The sequence below is a fragment of the Vigna angularis genome, chromosome 5 (assembly GCF_016808095.1).
Source record: "Vigna angularis cultivar LongXiaoDou No.4 chromosome 5, ASM1680809v1, whole genome shotgun sequence".
In the NCBI taxonomy this organism is placed as follows: domain Eukaryota; kingdom Viridiplantae; phylum Streptophyta; class Magnoliopsida; order Fabales; family Fabaceae; genus Vigna; species Vigna angularis.
Window position 1 is genome coordinate 28,276,083 of NC_068974.1, and position 7,238 is coordinate 28,283,320.

Genomic DNA, 7,238 nt, shown 5'->3' on the forward strand with positions numbered 1-7,238 from the left:
TTTTAGTTTTCATTTTATTTTCTTTAAACGTGACTTGCCACAGTTATCAAAATTGTATCAATTTATCCAATTTTTAATTAGAGCAAATTTTTTCTTTAAATGTATATAATAAGTTTATTGAATCGATGCAAAATCGAAAAAATATTACAATAATTATAACAAAAATGGATATAATATGTGTCTTGTAAACAAGTTGTTGAATGACATAATATATTGAACTTTTTAGATAATAAAGACTAATGTAATATGTCCTTAAATAAGTATTTAATTAGATTTTTCACTAGTTTTACATGAAGATCAACGTGAAAAAAAAAGAGTGACGAAACTCATGTAACAAGAACAAACTTTAATGTTAAGCATTTTTAGTCTTAGAATATTTTTAGTCTTTGTTTTTCTAAGGAAAACATTATTCGTATTGTTAATTATTTAGAAGAATGTTTTCTATATTATGTGTTATGAGATGTTACCTTTTTTTTAGGTAAACAATGGAGTGATTTTTTAAATTAATTTATTTAAACCTTTTTTTTCTAGCTATGATTAGTTTGTGTTTCAAATAATAATTAGGTTTAGTTAGAATTAATTATGTTTCAAATAACACTTAGGTCTAGTTAGAAGAAGTTAAAATCTAAACAATACTCGGTCTTTGGTAAAAGACTGATTACATTTTAGGTAAGAGTGACAACAATCCAAACAATACTAAGTTTTAACCAAGAGTGGTTGTTTTTCAAATAACACGTTAGTTTAGGCAAGAATAATTACGATCCTGATCTTAGTCAAAGAGTGATTGTGTATCCAAATGATACTTCGAATTATTTTAACTAGGAGTTGTTGTTCAAATAATCCTTGCTTGTATTTTAAGAGATAGTTTAATTAATGGAACTTACTCAAGTTGACTGAGAACTAGATGTAATTAGGTGTATACAAATGACCTAGTATAAAAACACCAAGAGTTTCCTAACCTTTTTTTTATTACTAGTTATTTAATTGTGATTGATCTAAGAAGGAGAGTTTTAGGATAACAACTTATGTAACATCCATTTTTTCGCTTCCTAAAATCTATAATTAAAAAATCACATAATTTAAAATAAAACTACATTCCTATTTTATTAAAAATCTTAATAAAAAAATATTTTTTTACAAACAAATTTTATTTAAAAGAAAAAACCTAAGACTAAAAAATTGTCCAAATATCTTCCATATTAACCACCCTCTTTCTCTAATGTTGTGTATCTTCCTCAACACTTGTACTACCATATGCTCTTATATAAAATATGATTATTGCAGTTGGAATTCTCAACCACCAAAATAAAAAGGTAAACTAACATCATCAAGCAAAAACATCAATTTTGAAAATAAACTTATTTAATGTTTAAAACCTGAGACATTTTAAATATATATATATATATATATATAAATTTTCAATAAAAAATAAAAAACTTTAGTAACACACCATATAAAACACACGTGTTGTATCCAATGCAAAGATTTCATCTTACAGGTTCTCAACTACAACTCATGCATGTAGTTTACTAGCCATTCGCTCACCACTAAAGTCAAAATTCCTAACTACTCCCAAGTGCACTCTCTAAGAGACTCAATAGGCGAAGTTCACTAGTTAACCCATCGCACAAAGTTACCAAGAACCCAAGATGTCACATCTTGCTGAGAACACACACACAAACATATCAATAATCATACTCTGCCTAAATATGTTTTCCTACACAACATCAATACATCGCCAAAATTCATTCACAAATAAGACAAAAAAAACAAGTTTTAAACAAATTAAAGCAATTAAAATAGTTAAAACAGCTAAACAGTTAAATTGTTAGATCTCTTATCTCTTACTCTTTACTTCTTCTTTCTTCCTTCTTCCTTGAATTGCCACCATTTCTATTTAAATTCTCCCTCTAAACATTGTTCTTCCTTATATTTATAAGTTTAATACCTCTAAGGAATAAACAATATTTTATTCCCAATTATTATTGTCTAGCAATAATATATAAGAATATCTTATAATATCTAACAATATCTCATAATGTATTTTAATTTGTAACAATATCTAGTAATATTTTTTCTAGTTGAATAATTATTCATTAAATCTTATTTCGTGGAAAATAAATCCTTTAATTTATAACTAACAAACCGACTTATTTTTTTACTTAAAATATTTAACCATATTTGCATATTACTACAATAAAAAGTGTCAGTTGGTAAATTTTACCGAAGGATTTTTTATTCTGTCGATAATTATCAGAGGATTTTTCCATCGGTAAACCCCTCGATAATTACAAATTTTCAAAATCCATCGATAAATCGTCGATAAATATCTCGATCTGGTTCATCTTCTTCCCCGCTCTGCTTCTTCTTCTTTTTCTTTTAGGGTTTTTTAGATTCAACTTTAGGGGGTTTTTTCATACTACACATTCACCATTTTTAACACATTAAGCACCTAAGAGAAAACATCAAATCCTAGCCCATGTCACCATTGTCGATTCACAGTGCTGCGAGGATGGCGCGATGTTTAAAGAAGACCAAAGATTGCGCTTGATGCTGCAAAGGGGATTTGTTAGTGGTTGTTGCACGTTTTCTATGGTGGCTTCTAGTGCTCTTGGAGATGGTTGCTAACAGCTTACTACCTGTAAAGAGAAAGAAGAGATGGTGGTAATGGCTCATAGCATAAGAGCAAAGGGAAGAGAAAGAAGAAGAGCGGGAAGAAAAAGAAGAAGGGTATTATAGTAATCTTTAATTTCTATCAATTAAATCATTTTTTATATATCAAATCGGTTGTATCTTAGATTAATTTTCACAAACTTTACTTTCAAATTCACTCTCCCTCACCTCCAAATCCTTTCTAAAAAACAAATTCACTCTTCCAATTCTATCAATTCACTCTCAAATTCCCTCAAATTCATCCATCATTTATCTCTCAAATCTGTCTTCTTAAACGAACACAACCAAAATCTTTTTAGATAGTCTATCTCTCAACTTGAAGTTGTGTTTGATGACCTTTCATTAACCATAATTTTTCAAAACAATTATTAAAAAATTGTCTAGCAAGTATAACTTTTTATGTTAGAGTCTTTTAGACATAATTCAACTTTTCCTTCTTGTGTTTTAACCTTTTTCTCTTTTTCAAATTAAGTAGTGGTATTTTAACACTCTTTTGGAGTGTGCTCACTTAAGTTCTAGTTAGGGATTTAAGTGTGAGAAAAAAAATTTGTTGTTGATTCTCTCTCCTTTAAAGGAATGTCGCATATCTTCTCATGCTCCAACTTGAGAGAGGGGCATTCAATGTTGATTCTCTCTTTGAAAAAAAAAACTTATTTAAGTTGGATATCTCGCTCAAGAGACTCTTCTATATTTTAAAAATTTTATATTTAAGTAATTGATATGCTTATTGACATAACAATTAATAGGTGATATATTGTATACACTATTATAAATAAGAATTTTTATGACAGGTAAAACAAATCTATTATGACAAAGATTTCTATGTCATAGTTGTAGCAGTCATAAAAAGTTCACTCTTTTTATAACATTGTGAAAACATATCATAGTCAAGTTGACTTACTATGGCATGTATACGATTAACAAGCATTAAAAACAAATGACATGAAAACAAGTGATTAAAAAATCATTATGCGAACATTCATTGTAATTCTAGCTTACTATCTATATTGTAAAGTATTAAAAACAAGTGAACAATCACATTATGCGATAGAATAACAATCATTGATAAGGTTTTTATTATTGCTTATTATAAGATGTACTTTATGGATAATGTTTAATGTTAGCTTAATGGTCAAAGCTGTCTTTGCTTCTACTAACATGTGTTCTTGTATGCAAACAATAACTTGAAAGTGTTAGCTAAACATAAATTTTGTTTTTACTGTGACTATGTTAACACTATATACCTTATTTTGAAGATCATATAACTAGTCTAGCATGAATTGAGTATGTAAAGTAATGTTCCAGATATATAGTGTCAGAAAACTAGTAATTTACTTCCATAAGGGAACATCATACTCTTTAATTAGCTTTTCCAACCATATGAATAACATGTCCTAAGTTTACCATTCTATAGAACATAAAAGTTAAAAGTTAAAATAGTAAAAGACCAAGTTATAGATTTTTTTAGTACTAAATTTGAAAGGATTTTTTCAAAATACTTTCTCATGAAATTCACCGTTGAGTACTCTAAAGAGATTCAAATATTCCTTTCAGCTTCAAGAATTCATGATAGTTGCTCTGCTACAAAAGCAAATAACAAATGAATAATAATAGAGTGCTTAGCCATATTTAATGGAAAACATAATATATATTTTAGTATGTTGGAAATCAAAGTTCTTGCAATTAACAAGACTTTCCTAAGTTAAAATTTTATGAGACGATATTTATGTAATGCTATTACCTTCATCCTATAATAGCTTCATATTATTAAGAACAATAACAAACATATTATTTAGTAAAATAATTTTACTAAAACAATCTCTATGAACTTTTTATATAATTGGGTTAGTCATATAAAAGCTTATCTTACTACATTTTGTTCATTTAAGCTCATATAAGGTATCAGTCAACTACAACGTTTGTACAAGTCATCTTCATTTTATTGTTAACATTATTTTTTTATGGGATGGTTTTCATTAAAAGATTTCAATAATTTTAATAACATTTATTTCAAATTTGTTTAAGACGGGGTTTCCATTAAACTATTTACACATGCAAATTTCTCCTAGCTCTTTGAAGTAGTGTCCAAAGAAAATCCAATTTGATTCAACTCAAATTGATTTAAACCCAAAGAAAACTAAATCAATCATAAAAAAAAACCTCAAGTACCCAAACTCAAACACAACATATCAAACAACTAAGTGGAGGAAAGAGACAAAACTTGATTGTTCAAATGATAGCAAAATCATCGGAACGATAATGGTAGGGTTTCAATCTTAGTCAATAGTGGTCTCACTAGAGACGACTTGGTGAGCTCCAATGGTCCAAAAATGTGGTTGATTTTGGGAGAGACTTCGACAATAAAGAAGGCAGACATCATACTGAACAGAACAACGCCTTGCGTTGATGGCGTGTGGAAGACAATGACACCTTTTGTCGGTGGCGTGGGGAGGCAACAACGTCTGACATCAATGTCATGGGAAGGCAATGTGTTATGGACGACGAGAAATAGTGTACATGTGACTATGCCTCAGGAGAAACAAAAGAGGATTGCATGGAGTGATGCTGAAACAAGACAAAAATTAGGAATTTTGACATACTATAACAGGTGTTGAACTATCAGTCATGCTAAAGTTTTGAACATAATTTTAATTTTGTTACCACGCTCCACTTACTATGACTGGTTCACTACATTTGTCATAATAAGTTTTCCCTTTTCACTTATTATGATCGGTCCCTTTTTACCAGTCATAATAAGTGTTACTTTTATAACAAAAATATCATCAACCAACTTATTATTATAGGTCACATTTTACCGGTCATAATAATTTTTACCTTTTTACGAAAATGTCATCGATCAACTTACCATGACATGTGAACTACACCTGTCATAATAAGTCGTCATAGATTTCATTTTTTCCATTTGTAATAAATATTTTTGTCGTCAAATGTGTATATAATGAATAAGTATGATTGAATGTTGTGGTTACTGATTTATATGAGAAATTACAACTACTTGAAATGATATACTTCTTAGATATATTTTGTGGTTTTGAGTGGTGAGTCTATATGTGAAAGGAGATATAAAGAATCTCACTAATAATTTAAATCATATAGATTAAGATAATAAGTGGTGAGAATGTAAATGAGGTTGTGATATTATGCCTTGTTGGGAAGACATAATGAACTACCTTTGTTGCATTGAGCTATTGTGTCATAGTAGGCTTTAATATGAGTTGAGTCTTAGTTTCTAGTAAGACTTACTTAATACAACTGTTTTGAAAGGTGTTATAGTCCTTTCGTCCTTAGATTTAACAATGAATGTTTTAATGTCTTTTACTGTTGTGAAAATGAAGTTTAGTGAATGCATATTGTTAACTCATTGGCAAGTGTACCAAATCGTTCAAGTAATATAAATAATAAGACCAAGTACCGTTTTCTAAGAGACTCGTGTAATACTAGTTAATTGCACGATTAGTAACTTATATAGACTCAATAAAAACTCATCATTTATGAATATGTGCAAAAAGATAAATTCACAAATAATTACAATGTTGGACTTTGGTATTGAAGGAACTTAGAAATGGACTAGACTAGAAATGGTATGAAATGACATTGATAAGGTTGGTTTTCTCCTATTTTACTCTTGTGCTTACCCAATTTCATTTTCTCTCCATCAATTTACTAAAGTCAATTCACAAAAACACTCTAGCCCTAATCCCTTAGGTGAAAGAGCCTAGGTTTTCCCTATTAAACTCCAATCCCTTGAAAAATCTAACAAGCAAACTCGCATTAATGAGCTAGGATCTTGTTTCAATTCTAGGTTCCATCTTACGTTCCCATAATCCATGAAACCCCAAATTCAAGTAATGAACATTTCTATTACATGAAAGCTTTAAGATTGAAAACAACAATACTAGCAATTGATAAAAAAAAAGGCATATATAAATATGAATCAATCATCCATTACACAAGAATTCATAGGCTACAACAATCCCTAACAAGATGAATTTGGTTCTCCACTTCCATGGAAAACCCTAAAGCTTACAAACATGGTGGGTGGAAGAAGAAGGAGACCCAAAGGAAGAGGAAGAGATGTTCCCACAAGCTCTTCGCGCCCTCCATGAGGTCCAACAGTAGAATCAAAGACCTAAAGCTCTTCGCGTTTATGAGTTAAATAGAGCAAATATGCCATGTCAGCAAAAATGGCGGTCAAGCGCCCCTAAAGAGTGGGTGCCCGGGCACGCGTCAGTCGTGGTGCACTGGCGCTCAAGCACCCATGGAAAAAGGGCGCCTGGGCGCGGTTCTACTACATTGCTTCTTTTTCTCATTTTTGTGCATGTCTGCTCGCTTTTGTGGTTGATTCAGTTCTATACATTGCTGGAGATTCTTCCAAGCACATTATTAGCTACAAAATAAATGGATTATAGATGAAATTACATCAAAGTAGCCCAAAACACAACTAATCATAAAACTAAGATAAAAAGAAGATTAAGTAAGTTACAAGCTAAAAAAAGTTAATTTTGATATTAAAATGATGCTTAGATAATGGTAAGAATTAATAT